We start from the raw sequence: 15,659 nt of genomic DNA, 5'->3' as shown, positions 1-15,659 counted from the left end.
GGCATGCAGCATCGCACTAAGACCCTCTGCCAGCTGGTGAGGCTTGCCTGCTCACTTACCCTTCTGAAGGTCGAGCCAGGTTGGGCCTCTGCATGGAGGACCCAAGACCCCCAGGGCCCTTGCCTGATCGGGGCAGGCCAGTCCAGAGCACCCCACAACCCCCAACCCCCAACCTGGGTGAGCAGAGGACAGCCGTGGTGTGGAATGGCTACTTGGCTAGAAAGGGGTGGCTGCCAGCAGCAACCCACTTTCAGGGAGTCCTGAGGCCCCCTGCTGTATTTTCCCATCCTGACCCTGCAGGGGGCAGGGAGGAGCCTCAGGTGCCATAGCCCTCAGCTGGAGACCACTGAGGCTGGCCTAGGAAGTGGGCTTCTGGGCAGAGGGTGTCAACTCCACCACCCAGCATGACTGCTGCAAAATGGCCTGGCCACCCCTTCCTGCCACCCTCCTGGCCAGGGAGGGGACCCAGGGACACGTCCCTGCCACCACATGACCCGGCTGGCCTGACCCAATGGGTCCCGGCACACAGCTGCCCACCCCACCAAAGGGACCCTTCACAGGGGCCTCCCCCTGCCTCTTTCCTGGGACTCTGACCAGGGTGGGCAAGGGGCACCCTCCAGTCCTCTTGGTCTCCCTGGGACTGGCTCAGAGAGAAGAGAACCTTGTCCCCCACCACCAGCTTGCTGGCCCTTGCATAACATCCTTAGGGGGCATTTGCAGTCCAGAGGCTGCCGGAATCTACCTGAGACCCCGGACATCCGCTTGTCCGAGGCCCCCCTGTCCTAGTCCCCAGCATCCAGCCGTCCCCCGAAACACGCGGACCCTCACACTAGTGTCTCCCTCAGCGGCGGCTCCCAATGCAGCCTCGGCTGCTGCCAGATAAACAAGCCCTGCTCCCACCCCCCCTTCACGCTGCCACTGCCACCACCATCAGCACTGAGAAAAATCAAATGAAATGAAACAAAATAAAATGGGTGAGGGAGGAAGGGGAGAGTGGAGTGGGGCGCTTTTTATTTTTTATTTTCTCATGCTGGGGGATGCCGGTACTTACTTGGCTATGAAAATCACCACCAATCCTGCACGGTTTCCCGGCGGGCAGCCCCGTAATCGCGGTGCGGCAGCTGGTGCCGCGGCTGAGCCCAGCCAGCGTGCCCGGGCCCCTCTGCAGACTGTACCATCCTGCCCGAGCGGGTGGGGGGCGGGGGGCGGAGGCGCCGGCGCCGGTTCTAGGAGAGCATCTCGCCGGCAAAATGCAATCTCGGGGGAGGCAGAGGCCGCCCCTGCCGCTGCTGGAGGCTGGGGGATGGGGGCGGGAGGACTAGGGAGGGAGGGACACAGGGAGGGCCGGTTCTGGAGGGGGGACGCGGGAGGAGAGTGGGGGGCGGGGGGTGTGTGGACCGAACCACCACGGTGTTGTTTGCGGTTTTAATTCCTCCCGTGGGATCATGAGGAACCGAAGCTGGCAGAGTCCCAGGAATATGCCCGCTCCCCAGAAGCAGGAGGGAATGTCAAGGGCACGGAGAGGGTAGGGCTGGGCTGTGCTGGAGGGAAGGGGGTCCTGAGAGTGGTGGTGGGGGGGGGGAATGGGAGCAGAGAGGGAGGATTTTGCTCAAATGGCCCCAAGTCCTCCCTTGCTCTCTGGGGGACTTATCTGGTTGGTCAGGCGCTCTGGCCCCCTATTTGTAGTCAAGGCACCCCCAGACCTGGGGGACAAAGGGGCAAAGGTCGTAAGTGGAGAGAAGTGGACTCAACGCAGTTTAAACACATCCGTGGTTGAAGGACCAGTGGAGCAGAGCCCGCAGCAGCTCTCTGCTGCCCTGAAGTGCTACCCCTGCTACCCTCCCTGCCTGTGTGCGACCCTGCCTGCCCTCAGGGGGTGTGGTGGTGGGGGCTGGCTTGGCAGAAGGGCCTGCCTCAAAGGGCCTTTTCTCTGCCAGGTGCCCACCAGCAGGGGTGTCTGCATGTCTGTACACCCACCTAATCTTCAGGACATCTATGATGAGTTGCAGGCTGACTGTGGGCTGACTGATACTTCCAGGGGAAGCCAGGGACCCCCGGTGAGGAGTCTGTAGGATTGGAAGCCCCTAGCCAGCTGCTCACCTCTTCCTGCCTCATCTCTGTCAGAACTGCTGCTCTTTTAACTTCAGATGGGTGGGAGAAGAGTCCTAAGAGCAAGGTTAGGAGGTCACTGGGGGCGAGGGGCTTCTTTAGAATTCTGAAGCCTCGGCCTCCACTGCCCTGCCCCCTCCAGGAGGAGTGCCCTGCTGGGAGGGAGGGCACTGAAGGTGGAAGGACCTTCAGGACCAGTGTCCCAGGGCACCTGTCAGGGTGGAGGGGTGCATGGGGGACAGGGGCAGGGCTGGAGGCAGCCTCAGGAGGCAGTTTTAGGCAGAAGCTGCCTCTTTCCCCTGCCCCCACCTCCTGCCCACCTCTGAGCTGCCCGCCCGAGCGTCCCGAGCTGCCGCTCCATCCCTGGGCTGGCACAGAATATCAATTTGTCTCGTTAAGCTGAAAGTCTGCACTGCACCAAAATCAGAACCCGGCCGTGCAGAGGGGCCGCGGGAGGGAGAGAGCTGGGAGCGCCTGCGGTGGGGCTCCCACCAGGAGGCCATGCTGAGACCTTCTTGCTTCTCACCCCCTAGCCCCATGGAAGGGTACCCACCTGCCCCTTAGCCTGCAGGGTGGCTTCAACGCAGGGAGGATGCTGAGAAGCTACGGATGCCAAGGGCTGGGTGGTCATTCAAGGCCCTGGACTCCACTGGGGCAAGGGTGTGACTCAGAGGCCAGGCAAGGCTCCCTGCTGGGGCTTTGACAGAGCAGCCCAGGACACCCCTCAGGGAGGATCTTGCCCCCACACCAACAGCCCAAGATTGGGAGCTTCCAAAGCAGCCTCATCTCTGCCTCATCTTGGGGGTGCAGATGGGAACTCTACTCCTCTTAGGGGTATAGTTGGGGGGATTCCACTGGCCACCCCTCTGGGTGGTCTTCTAAGTCAGCAGTCCCTAGTCAGCTCTACCCCAGGGACCGGGGCCAAGCATCCGCCCTTCCCCAAAGCCTATAGGCTCTCCATTCCCCAAAACAGGCCCATGTAAAAGTGTTCTGAGATGTTGGGGTGAGGGTGGGCAAAGATGGGCAGAGGGGGAAAGGCCCATTGCACCTCCCATCTGTTGCTAGCCTACACGTCTGTGCAGGAATCCCACCATTATTACTTCAACATCTTTGGTGGCAAACCACTTTCCCTGGTTACAAAATAGCCCCAGAAGCAGCCTGTTATGAGCCACACATTTCAACAATCACACTGCCTTCTGTGTCCAGCACACTTTACAGTATGTAAAGGCCACCTACAAAACAGCAAATCATTTGATCCTCCCAACTACCTCTGGGGTGGCTGCTGTGAGCACCCAAGCCCAGGGCTCCCTGCATGCCAAGGCCATCATGAGTGTGGGCTCACTGGGAGCCCTAACACTCATCTGCTTCCAAGTCCTGAGTCTTGCCTGTCCAGTGGTCCCTGTCTGGGATGGGCTGGGCCCTCACCAACATACACTAGCAGCCAGACTCTCAGGCAGTTGTGGATTTTGGTTTTCAGAACCTAAGACTAGAACTGCCACCTGGCCAAGTTCCCATCTCCTTGACATTCCAGGTCCCGTGTCCTTCAGTGCCTGCATCCACTCCCCAGTGACTGGATGCCCCCATCTCCTGAGGCAGTGCGAATATTGAACAGCACAGTTTGAAGGTTTTCCTTCTGGGTATACCCCGGTTCTAGGCCCACTCCTACTCATTCTTCAAAGTCCAACTCAAATGCTGCTTCCCCAGACAGTCTTCCTGATTCCACCAACTGAGTTGGTTCATGCCTCCGTTCTAGCTCTGACCACACTGTATTGATGGTCTACACGTCTGTCTCCCTCACTGGGCTGTGACCACATCAGACATGTCTCCAGCATCCCAGGTCTCAGGTCCCAGCATGAGTTAGATGGTGCAGTAAAGGCTTGAACGACTCTGCTGGACCCTCGAGAACTCCTATCAAATTCTCCCATTTTATAGTTCAGCAAAGCGAAGCCTCAAGAAAAAGATTAGGCTTACCTAAGGTCATTCTTGAGGGTGGAATCTGGCTACAAACATCTGTTCCCTGCCCCGTCCCCTTTGCCTTCCCTTCCTGCAGCAGATACACCTGGGTCATCTGGCCTGTCCTTCCAGGATGTGTTGGGGGGCAGGGGGTATTGGACAGGCAGAGGTGTTGTGAAATTAGACAAACAATGGCACTAGTGTTGCAACTCCAGGAAGGTTGGAAATGACAGGTCAGGGTCAGCCACAGGGAAGAGGGGAAAAGAGGCAGGAGGCCAGCTGGGAGGATTACTGATAGCTTCTGCCTCCAGCATGATTTGGCTTATGGTGGACACCGATTGAGAGTCAGGGTTAGGGAAAAGTATGAGAAATAGGGGTGGGGGACAGAGGGGAGAGCCAGCCAATCTGATTTTCACTCTGTGTTTAGTTGGCCAGACCACGTTTTTCTCCCTTGGGGAGGGGTTCTGGAGCTGAGACACAGGGTGAGTGAAGAGGGTCAGTTTGTCTAGGAATGGGGACACAGAGCTTCGCCCAGGCTGCTGGAGGCTCTCTGCATGAGGGCAGTAGAAGAGGTAGGTCCAGACAGGTCTGAGGGGAGAGGACTGAATGTAATTAGAGGCCAGCTGTGTCCTCAGCATGAGATGTGGGCTCTCTGTTGTCTCTCCTCTTTCTGGGAAGCATGGATGAGGCTACCCCTGCCCTTGCCTTGCCTGGCTCGGGGTCTGCAGACACCTGGGTAGGAGTCCTGGGGCAGCTCTCAGGTCGCTGCTGCCACAGAGAGCTGTCAGCTGGGTTCCTCGGGGGATGAGACGGTCTCCTCTGATCCCCACAGATTACTCTCAAAGAGCCCGGGCTTCTTCCCATTTTACAGAAAAGAAAATTGAGACCTGGAGACCAAAGGGCCTGACTTAAAAGTTACAGAGCTGGTGAGGACCAAAGTAAGATCGAGGGTCCTGCTCAAACCCTAGGCCCTTCTCTCTGCGTCTGCCTAAAGTTACCCAAGTTTGAAGCACACAACTCAGGATCTCTAGCCCCAGACCTTGAGGGGCCATGGACTGGGGATCCAGGGGGCCACATGGGCTGGCTTGCCCAAAATCTTCTCTCCAGTCTCATGGAGGCCTCACACCCACTCCCCACTCCCACCAAGGCCTGAAACTCCCTTAGCCAACCAGATCTCAAGTGGAGGCCTTGTGTCCACACAGACCTGGGTCCAACTCCTGGCTCCTTCACTTACTGGATGTGTGACCTTGGGCAAATGACTCAACCTCCCTGAGTCCCAGTTTTTTTTTCATCTGCAAAATGGGTATGATAATACCTATTTGGCGGGGTTGCAAGTTAAAGGAGAATGGCAGCTGTTATTAGTGGAAGAAGCAGAAGGTGAGATTCTCCAGCAGGCCCCAGGGAAACGCTGGTGGAGAGTGGGTGCCTTCCACCTCCTCTGGCTGATAGATAAGGGTTCCTAGATACCACCTGCAGGGCTGGGGCTGGGCTGGTCTCTAGTCTACTGAGATTTGAATGCAGGTCACCAGTTCTTTCCTCCTCCTACTGGTCCTTGCCCCCTCAGGGAGGAGATTGTAGGCCTGGCTTCTGGAGAATTCTGGCCAGCCACCATTCGCACTGACATCCTACTATGTGCCAGGCATTCTGTGCACACACCTCATTGTGTGTTCCTCACAAAACCCTGGGAGGTGGATCCTATGTTTATTCCCATTTTATAGATGAGGAAACTGAGGTACAGGTAAAACAATGTAGCCCGAGGTCACAGAGTGAGTAGGGGAATTGGAACTTGAAACAGGAACTGCAGGAGGCCCTGCGGCGAGCCCAAGAACCCTGTGGGAGGTGGGGTGAACCTGGGTCCAGGAACCGCTTGGGACCTAGGTTTCCCAAAGCGGTGGGCATATCTTCCTGGCCACACAGCTTAGAAAATCTTAGCCCCATGAGGGCCCACCCTAGGCTCCCACCTATGTGGGGCAGGTGAGTGGTGATGGTTGACCCTGCCTCCCCTCTAGAAGGCCAGAGGCCAAGGTCAGGGCCATGAGCTCACAGTGTTACTGTGGAAACAATGAGGGATCTGGTGCCTTTCCTCCTGGAAGAAGGGGAAGCAGGAGCTACTCTCAGAGGACACTCTGGGGCAGGCTGCCTTTCCCAGGCACAAGGCCATGGTCTCATCTGCACTGCCCCTCAGAGCTAATGCCTCCTTGGTAATGCAGAGTCATACATGCTGCCCACTCCCAGCCATCAATCCTGCCTCCTAACTGTCCTCCCTCCTCCTCCGCTGCCATCCCCTGGCCATTTCCTAACTCCCTGCAGCCTTGGGGCGCTGCCTACATTCCTCCAAACCCTTCTTTGGTTCCTTTGTGCTCTCAGCATCAAATCCAAACTCCTCACTGTGGCTCATGAGGCCCGAATAACTACTCCAGACTGCTCCCATTACCCTCAGACCCCACAGTGGGTCTTTGTTGCTCCAAAGACACTCTTGCATTTCCATGCCTCTGTGTCTTTACATGTGCCACCCCCTCTGCCAGGGATGCCTTCCCTTTCCACTTCTCTACCTGGAGAACTCCTACTGATCCTTCAAGACTCAGCTCCAGCAGCCCCCCCTCCACAAAGCCTTCCTTAATTTTCCCTCCATCCCCCCTTTCCCCGTGCCCCAAGAAGAGTTTCTTGCAATGAATGTTTTTCTATGCATCCGTCTTGTCCATCTGGCTGGGGTACTCCCCAGGAATAGGAAACTGTCATTTGCCTGAGTCATTTCCCAGCACTGGAAAAAGATCCTCAATATTGATTGAACTGATGGGTGCAGGTTTGTTGAATGAAAAGCAATTCTTCTAGTAGTTTTGGAAGGTGTTTGCATCTCTTTGTGGCTCTGGAAATATTCTTTGGACTCATTTAGGGGTCCTGGCTTAGGAGTTGCTATTTCCTGAGCTGTCAATGAATGGGGCTCCCTCCCCGTGCCCAACTTGGGAAGGGTCAAGGGAGACCCCAACTCCACTCAGATCCCACTGCCCAGAGATGTCCCAACTGGGACCAGGGTGCTTGAGTCCAACCCTGGACTCAACAAATATTTATTCAGCTCTCACTGAATGTGAGGCTCTGTACTGGGATCCCTAGCTAACATTGACATGTGTGTGTTTTCACTCTTGCTGAAAGGCTGCCTCCCTGAAGGAAGAAGAGCAGAAGAAAGGAGGAAAGGGAGCGGGTGGGGATGATGAATCCAGGAATGTCAGAAGAGGAAAGGGAACCTGACATTTATGGAGCACCTACTGTGTGCCAGGCTCTTAACTACTACCCCAGCAGAGTTTGATGTTATCAGTCTTCAACCTAGAGGCTAGGAAATGAGCCCAGAGAGGGTGTGTGGCTTGTTCAAGGGTGCATAGCTCTGTGGCACAGGATTGAGGATCCAGGTATGTATTGTCTTCCCTGAAGCCTGTGATCTCTCTGTCATCTTCCTGCTGAAGAGGGTTGGGGACCCAGCAGGGAAAGAGGATTCCTAGAGCAGAGGGGTGACGACTGAGAATGCTGTGAACTGGCAGGCCTAACTGCCGACTCACTGGGTGGTCAACACTGCTGGGAATATAACCAGTAAGAAGTTAGGGAATAAAATGTGGTCATCCCAGGGGCCTGCATGTCCAGCCTGAATGGCTCAGAGGTCACAGGGGCCACATCAGCTACCTCTGCTGAGTGTGTTCCTGGGTGCTAAAGCGCACATACACACACACACACACACACACACACACACACACATCCCTAGCCCCCTTCTGTCCCCAACAGTCTTGCTATGTGGAGAGTATCACCCCTATTTTATTGATGAAGAAACTGACATGTAGAGAGTGGTGGTAACAAACCTAGGATGACACATCCGGAGTCAGAATGAGAGCTCAGATCTTTCCTGGAAGGCTTGCATAGGAGCAGAGGGGCTGCGGGCTCCCTCTCTGTGAGGTTTGCAGGCAGCCAGGGTTCTCAGAGCAACCACAGCCCTTTCCTGTCACTCCAGCCCCACCCTCTGGGACTCTGCCTCAGTCCTCCATTGCACCCACAGGCAGCAATTCTGAAGTGGTACAAAGAATTTGGGAGCTAGAGTCTGGTGGCCCTTGCTCAAATCTCTGCTTTACCGTGATGGGCTGTGTAACTTTGGGCAAGTCCCTCAACCTCTCTGGCCTCAGGCTCCTCATTTGTAAAATGGGCACGAGGCCATATGCTTCCTGCTTCTCCATCGACTTACTTATTTCACAAATACCCATTGAGCATCTCCTTCCCAGGTTCTGTGCTAGGCACTGAGAATACAGTGGTAAGCAGAAACGCCCATGGTGTCTGCTCTCAAGAGGGTTTAGAGACAGCCATGAAATGAAATGATCACACAAACCAATGTGTATTTACAGAGGGGTGAGAGCATGCTCAGCAGGAGGCCCCTGGTGTCTCTGGCAAGAGGAGGAAGCATCACAGAGGTTTTCCTCGAGGGGGCGATGACTGAGCTGGGTTCTGCAGGCTGGAGTGGGAGTTCAGTAGCTAAGAGGAGAGGCAGTGTTCCTGACAAAGGGTGTGGCTTGTGCAAAGGCCCTGAGACCAGAAAAACTTAGTAGTTCTCAATGAATTAAAAGGAGGCCCGGAAGGCTGTGGGCAAGGGACAGGAGAGGCAGTGGGGGCCCCTGTGGACCACTCTACAGATTTCTGTCCTCACCATGGGAAGCGGGGCAGCTGGGAAGGGTTTTCAGGATGGAACCCGATGATGAACATGAAGCCCTCGGTGAAGGCCCTGCATGCAATAGCATCTGCAACGCGGCAGTGCGGCACAGTCATGTCTTGCCTTCCGCAGGTCCTATGACCCACTCAATATGCCGTGATCTGGGGTGGACTCCGAGCCCAGGACACATCAGCAAGGAGGAAAGGGGCCCTGCTTTCACAGGGCCACAGCTGGGAGGAGAACAGCCAGCAGACATTCACGGAGTCTCGAATGTGCAGGCGGCTGAGGGGGCACCCTGGCACAAGGGGAGACTGAGGCCAGGGTCATGGGCAATTGAGATGAAATTCCCTTTGGAATCTGCCTTTGGGGCTGGTTTATGTGGACTTGCAGTGCCTCAGGGCTGGGGGTGCTGCTGCATTCCTCTGTTCAGCCCTAGCTTTCCATTTGACAGATAGGGATCCTGAGGCCCAGAGAGTAGTCACCACCTGCCTTGAGCACACTCAGCCAGACCATGGCTTGGAAGCAAGTACTCACTCCATGGTTGCCTGTTAGCCCCAAAAGGAACCCCCCTTATGTGGGGCTACCTTTCTCAGGGCTCATCTTCATCAGACACAGCTCCAAAGAGCATAGGCTCTCCAAGGCGGCCTGCCACCAGCAGTGGGGACAACCCCAGCCTTGTGGCCACTCTGCAGGCCCTCTGTGGATGAGACTTCCTGAAAGCCTGGGCCACCGCTTTCACTGCACGTCCGCCGGCAGGCAGCTCCAAGGGGGTGGGAAGAGAACTAGATCAGGAGTTATTGGGCAAGACAGCTGCCGTGGGCCCGGGGAGTGCTGACCTTATCCCCCCAGCCTTCCTAACCTCCCCAGGGGCTGGTTAGCAGTAGCCAAATAAAAGAAGGGTATGGAAGGATCTCTGTAAACTGTAAGTAGATTCTTGGATATAAGGTGTTGTTTCTTTCTGGGGGACACAGAGGATAGAGCAGGGTCTTGGGCATCAAAGAGATGTGGGATTGAAGCCCAGCTCTGCCACTTACCATTGGGTAACCTTGTGCTAGTCACTTGGCCAATGTGAACCTTGGTTTCTATTAATACATCTGTAAAATGGGACTGATAACACCTGCAATCATGGGAGTGTTGGGAGGCGTAATGAGTAATACATATGTACATGGCACATAGTGGGTGCTCAGGGACATCTAGCTTGCTTTTTCATCTCTATTCTGCAAAGGTGACAACACTTTTGATTCATAGACAATCTGATCTTAGATTTCAAACAAAGTGAGGGGTAATCTGAAGATACCATTGGTTTATTTCTTCAGTATTAAGAGGGTCGTTTCCTGCTCTGCTTTCTCCCCATGGGGGTTGTCTCAATCTTCTCAGGACCTTCCCCAAGGGTGGTAACCATTTCCCCTGTGACTTGGTGGGAGCTCTCAGCTGCCAGCTCTGCAGAGGAACCCACCCACAGCCTCTGCCTGAAAACCCAGGCCCAACTGAGCTCCCACAACTACCCTGGCTAGAGGCCAGGTGGTATATGTCTGGGGCACAGGCTCTGAACTCACATAGGCCTGGGCTTAAGTCTGAGCTCCACCACACACTGGGCTTTGTGACCTTGGGCAAGTCACTTCACCCTTCTGAGCCTGGTTTCTTCATCATTAACGTGGCAATGATATCTACTTTGCAGTTGTGTACTGAGAATTAACTGAGATAGTGCCTGTAAAATACTTTGCCTGTCATGTGTTACATGCACAATTAATGATAGCTTAAAAACTGCCCATAAGCCCCTTCTCTTTTCCCTTGAAACAAGCAGGACATAAGTATCTCCATCTTGTGTGGCATGGTGTGGCAGCAGTCTTGTTCTGGAGTTGCTTATACTGACTCATGAGAGCCGATTGTGCGTGTCAGTGATCTCATGTTGGCAGCTTACAATCTGCCAAGGCGGGAGCATTGACACCACAGAAATTAGCAAGCACTGGAGAGCAGGACATCCACCTCCCTGACAGCTGGTTGTGAAACATTTACCAGCACACCACAGAACCCTGGGCAGGCCCTCAACATGGTTACCTGGAGTTCATTACCTTTCAAGTTTCAGGACCCCTTTCTGATTTGGTTACCCTCAACCTGTTCCTCCCTGCTGCAGGCTGCCCTGGCCCCAGCCCCTGGGCCTCTGTTGGCTCCCATCCCAGTGTTGATAACCTGCTTTTAGCCCTCCTGCCACAGAGCCTACCGACATTTCCCACTCTGCCCAAAGGAGGGCAGTGCCGGATGAGGTGACCCTGGCATGGCACTGCCCTAAAAAGCTGTTGGCCAGCGATCTTCTGTCTTCCTCTCCTCCTTTTTCCTTTCTCGTTGCTGACCCCAGAGGCACTTCCCAAACAGCCACCCCCTCTCAGCTGCCAGCACCTTGGATACCACCCTGTCGTTCCAGTTCTCAACCCACTGTCCCCATAACATCCAGTGCCACTCCTCTGACCTTTCCAGGTCTAATTCTTCTTCCTTCAGCCCCAGCCAGGGGACTCATGGACTTGGAGACAGGTGGCCCTGGCGTCTGTCCTGCTTCTCTTCCTTCTCCTGGCGTGGCACTGGACAAGTTACTCAACTTCTCGGAGATTCAGTGATAAGGAAAATGATATTTACAGGGCTTCCGCCACGTGTCAGGTGCCATGCCCAGAGCCTTCCTGGCTGACTTCATTCCTTGTTTCCTCATCTGCAAAATGGAGACTATGGAAGTGTCCACCCTGTAGAATTGTGCGCGGAGCTGAAGTGACAGCTTAAACGGGCTTGCTGATTGTAAAGTGTCACGCTAATGCTGTTATTCTACTTCGAAGGGCAATGCTTGTTTAGATCTACAATTTTCAGGTGTGTGTGTGTGTGTGTGTGTGTGTGTGTTTCTTAAGAAAAGCCACAGGCTATTTATAGCCAGCTCCTATACAGGTTTTTATCATTCCTTGCCTGCTCTGCTAAAAATAACAAACGACAAAGGTCAAGTCCGCTTCTACCTATCCGAGGAGTCTGCAAAGAATGAGGCTTTTGATTCACTGCCTCAGTGAAGTGAGGACTCTCCTGCCAGCTCGGTGCAGACCACAGCCCTGGAACTCCTAACCAGGTCTCCCGGGTCTACACCGAGGAGCTGAGGAAGGCTGGGGGTGGGGAGCCTGCAAGTGTCTCACTGGGCAGGTGCATCTGGCCTCAGCCACCCCTTCCCCTTCCCCCAGCCTGGGGAGGGAGGTGATGGTGGAGCACTATAGACTGAAGGGCAAATGTTCTGGGTCCTGGTCCTAGGGGGGCAGCGTGGGCCATGGTTTCCCCATATTCAAAATGAGAGGGGTGGGGAAAATAGCCACTGATAATTTTCTCTCTAGGCTACATGCACACATGCTCTATTCTTTTTTCTCTCCCCTTCAGCCTGCAACACTATGGACTCATTTAATGAATATCCACTGGCCCTTAATAATGACAATAGCATTGATGATACTACTACTCAGTCACTACTTGTGGAGTGCCGAGCACATGCCAGCCACTGGGCTAAGAAAGCCTTGAGGTGGAGTAAACTCACTGAATCCGTGCAACCCCACTGGAGAAGGAAGCTCGTCATTCCCATCTGTTGCACGGGGAGGTGACTGAGCCCAGAGACGTAAGGTTGCACATGCACAGTCTTGCACCAGGCAGTGACAGCTCCAGGATGTGAACCGGGTGTCACGTCCTGGGCCTGTGCTTGGCTCTAGGCACCGTGGTGGGCACAGCAGGTAGGAAGACAGACAGAGAGCTTGCTTTCCCTGTTGCTGAGGGAGCAATGGCCGCAGATAGGATGGCCTCACACAGTGTGGGAAATGGCAGTGGATGGACAGGGGATTGGGCGGCCTGTGCAGGTTGCAGTGAGGAGCACATTTCACCTGGCCTTTGCCAGTGAGGCACTCCAGGTAGTGGGCACGGCAAGAATGAAGGTAGGATGGGGTTGGGATGGGAGCATCAGAAGGCTGGGTAGGGCTTGGAACCTCACAGCAAAAAGATTCCCATTTAGTCTGTGGACCAGAAACCCTCAAACTCCAGTAATGATGTTTGCCAGTCTGCAAGTTCTAGCATACACTTTGCATCTGTCCTGAAATCACCTCCCTTTTAGAAACATATATATCTCTCTACTTAGTGTTATCTTAAGCATTCACAGCCACAATATCATGGATTTGCCTTGCCAGTTGTATTTTTCTCCTAACACATCAAAGTAAGTGCACAGGTATTAAACTAGAGAGGGTGTGCTTGCCCCGCTCCAAAATGGGGACTCGCGTCTGCCTTTGGGAACCAGGACTGTGGGTTTAGGCAGCTTGGAGGTTTGATCCGATCTGGGCTACAGAAGGATTTCTCGGAGGTTAGAAGGGGTAGGGGAGGCACTCCTGGTAATCTGCCCTTGTCCCATGACAAAGGTCTGGGGGTGCCAGCATGCCCCCAAGCTGAGAGTGCCACTCTCACCCCAGCAAAACCCCTCCTCAGCCTCAGCTCTCCAGCTTCACCTGAGCCCACTCCTGATCCGCTTTCTCCTAGTCAAGCGCCGCTGAGGCCGTGCTGACCTCAATGACTAACACACATTCCTGGCCTAGTTACAGAGCCCCTCGCCTCGTGTATTTATAGCCACCTCCCAACTCCACTCATGCCTCTGAGGGAGACCTGGCCCTTCTTTGAAAGCTCCTTTCACTACCTCTGCCCTGCCCTGGGCCCCGCTTTCACTGGCAGGTGCTGTCAGTCTCCCCTCTGTCGGGGACAGGTGTGGGGCAGGGATTTTGTTCTGTGCGGCCATGGGCAAGTGGCTTCCCCTCCCTGGACCTCATCTGTAAAGTGAGAGCCATCATACTCTCCGACCAGGCTGGCCTGTGGCGAATGTAAACTGAGATATTCGTTCTGAGATCATGAGTAATGACTAATGTTCATGGAACACCAACTATGCACTAGGCCCTGTCTAAACACTTGGCATATTATGAGCTCATTTAATTCTTACAACAACCCCACAAGGGACATACTGTTATCATTATGCCAATTTTGTAGAGGAGGAAACTGAGGAACAGAAAAGTTAGGCAGCTTGCCCAAGGTCAAACAACTAGCTGGGATTCAAACCAGACTCCGGAATCTGTACTCCAGGCACTGAGCTGAACTTGACACACAGAGTGGTCCTCAGCCATACTGTAGATTTGCCCTATTTGTTTCCCACCTTTAAGGGTCCCCTGAATTAGCTAAGCACATCACTCTCCATCTGCAATAAAGTGGCCGAGGTGGGAGCGAATAATGAAGGTGCAATGTGCAATGCCTGGGCCTTTCAAGGGGTTATTGAGGACTTGGCTAATGAGGTTAGAAGGGGTAGGGGAGGCACTCCCGGGAATCTGGCCTTGTCCCATGACAAAGGTCTGGGGGTGCCACCATGCCCCCAAGCTGAGAGTGCCACTCTCACCCCAGCAAAACCTTTGCTTGGCCTCAGCTCTCCAGCTTCACCTGAGCCCATTCCTGACCGGCTTTCTCCCAGCCAAGCGCCGGCTAATGAGGGAACAGAGCAAGAAAGGGAGAAGAGTCACAGCTGGGACTCCTGTCAAGGTGCCCAGCTTTACAGAGAGGTATGCTGATGCATGGCAGCACGGCAGGGCAGGCTGGCGTCTGATGGTACATGAGAGGCTTTGGAGTTCTAGGAGTGGAGAAGTCAGTTCCCTGCCCCTACCCTGCCTCTGACATCTCTCAGCCTGATCTCAAAGGAGGAAAGTTTCCAATGAATGTTTTGATATAAAGGTTTTAGGAACTTAAGCCACCTCATCCCATGAATGTTATAGTTCCAAAAGAAGATTCCAAGAGGGACAAGAGAACAAATATTGTTTGGGTGTTTACTGTGTGTGTGGCACTGAGCCAGGCACTCAGTAGTCACTTGTTCATTCAACAAACATTGGCTCAGAACTCACTCCACTCTCTGTGCCAGCACTGACGCTGCCTGCCTTGCATGTGGATACTTCTGGACCAGGATACCTGCATAGCAAGTGGCAGGGCTGGGATCGAATGCAGGCATTTTTCTCACAACAAATTGCTAATAGTGGGTGCAGGGACATTTGACTTTACTTCCTCATACCCGTTCCCATATAGATTCGGCTGCAGCCCAGTTTTTCAGGTTCCCAACCTGATCCCTTATGGTCACTGGGACATGCTGCTTTTCCTAAAATCAGCCCTAACAGATAAAACCCTATTCCCAACCTTGAAGGAAGCTCCAAGCCGTGGTTTCCGGATTCTGGAATTGAAGAGACGTGTAGGCTGCCTGTCCTTAGCCAGAAAATTAATGGCCGACCCTGATTTAATTAGCTTTTCCTTACAATGACTTAGGGAAGCCTGTAATTAGCTCAGGGGCCTGGAGGGAGAGGCCCAGGTGTTAGAGCCAGCATTGGAGCAAGCAGCAGGGGAGCGGGGTGCTGGTTTTAAGATCAGACTCCTGCCCTTGCCAGGTAATTGTGGAGGCTGGGAAAACCCCTCACCTCCTCACTGTAGGAGGCAGGTGGAGAGAAATCCTAAATGAATGCCGAAGAAAAGAGGGTGGACTTAGAGATTATAAAAATAATTCTTTAAAAAAATTTTTTTTTTTTTTTTTTTGAGGCAGAGTTTCATTCTGTCACCCAGGCTGGAGTGCAGTGGCGCAATCTCAGCTCACTGCAACTCCACCTCCTGGGTTCAAGTGATTTTTGTGCCTCAGCCTCCCAAGTAGCTGGGATTACAGGCGCACACCACCACACCCAGCTAATTTCTGTATTTTTAGTAGAGATGGGGTTTCGCCAGGTTGGTCTTGAATTCCTAACCTCAAGCGATCTGACTGCCTGGGCCTCCCAAAGTGCTAGGATTACAGGCATGAGCCACCACACCCAGCCTCTTTTTTATTTTTCCTTTTTTTTCTTTGCCTACCCAAATCAAA

General features: G+C 54.0%; 1 protein-coding gene across 6 annotated transcripts in view; it reads right to left on the bottom strand.

Annotated features, from left to right (window-relative positions):
• The window catches only part of ATP2B2 (ATPase plasma membrane Ca2+ transporting 2), a 382,654-nt gene that overhangs the window by 187,743 nt on the left and 179,252 nt on the right, over positions 1-15,659 (bottom strand). For 3 of the 6 annotated variants that reach the window (XM_025377224.1, XM_025377229.1, XM_025377225.1), the window contains exon 1: positions 1,052-1,244. The exons of 1 other annotated variant lie outside the window; for it this stretch is intronic. The gene's annotated coding sequence lies outside the window, so the exon portion shown is untranslated. Of the gene's footprint in view, positions 1-1,051; positions 1,245-15,659 lie in introns of those variants that run through there. 2 more of the 6 variants (XM_025377223.1, XM_025377228.1) reach the window with 1 other exon arrangement.

This window comes from Theropithecus gelada, chromosome 2 (assembly GCF_003255815.1).
Source record: "Theropithecus gelada isolate Dixy chromosome 2, Tgel_1.0, whole genome shotgun sequence".
Classification (NCBI taxonomy): Eukaryota; Metazoa; Chordata; class Mammalia; order Primates; family Cercopithecidae; genus Theropithecus; species Theropithecus gelada.
The sequence above is the reverse complement of the archived record's forward strand: the minus strand, read 5'-3'. Positions and strand labels throughout refer to the sequence as shown.